Genomic DNA, 917 nt, shown 5'->3' with positions numbered 1-917 from the left:
GTTTGAGTTGCTTATAATGTGCATTTGTAAAAGCAACACTCGTCAAACATCATCATTATAAATATACTTTATTATCATGAAAATACCTGAGAAGGCTTGAAGTACAGTGATAGAAAGATGCCCATAGGCATTTCCTGGAACTACGTGTTATGGTACTTCCTCTGCGGGGCATATTTAGAGTTTCTGCACAAGAGCGCCCTCTGGCTTTTAGATGCAGGCAGCATTCAACCATACTTCACTGACAAGCTGCGCATAAAAAAATCTCAGCCAACCATCAAATTGTGTGCGTATTGTATTTTGTAAGTTTCCACTTATACATAGAACTTTTGTATAAACTTTTCCTGGAACTACGTGTTATGGTACTTCTTCTGCGGGGCATATTTAGAGTTTCTGCACAAGAGCGCCATCTGGCTTTTAGATGCAGCAGCATTCAACCATACTTCACTGACAAGCTGCGCATAAAAAAATCTCAGCCAACCATCAAATTGTGTGCGGTTTATTTTCGATTTATCGTGCAGCATGTTGTGTAATGATGATCTTGCTACATCACCCAATTGTAAGATTTATATCGCTGTTTTTATTGCAACATTTGCGTGAATGTCATGCCATGTTGGATCAGATAATGTACCAGCACTTGCATAACTCCATGACCCTGCATCTGCACATGGTTTAAACACTGTCAAGAATTAAAAAGTAATGCAATTTATAAACTTTAGTGACGATGTGAAACTGCCTTGATTGTGCAAGTGACAATTCCTGTTTCAATTGTGCAGCGTGCAGCTCGCTTATAGACAGACGCGATGTGTGGTGATTTGAAGCCATGTATTTTGAGAGAGACAGAGAGAGCACGCGCGGTGATTCACTCACGCTGTTCGTGAAATTACGTCTCACACAAGGTTTTCAAATTACTTTATAAG

The sequence above is a fragment of the Sinocyclocheilus rhinocerous genome, unplaced genomic scaffold (genome assembly GCF_001515625.1).
Source record: "Sinocyclocheilus rhinocerous isolate Xijiao unplaced genomic scaffold, SAMN03320098_v1.1 scaffold2232, whole genome shotgun sequence".
NCBI lineage: Eukaryota > Metazoa > Chordata > Actinopteri > Cypriniformes > Cyprinidae > Sinocyclocheilus > Sinocyclocheilus rhinocerous.
The sequence above is the reverse complement of the archived record's forward strand: the minus strand, read 5'-3'. Positions refer to the sequence as shown.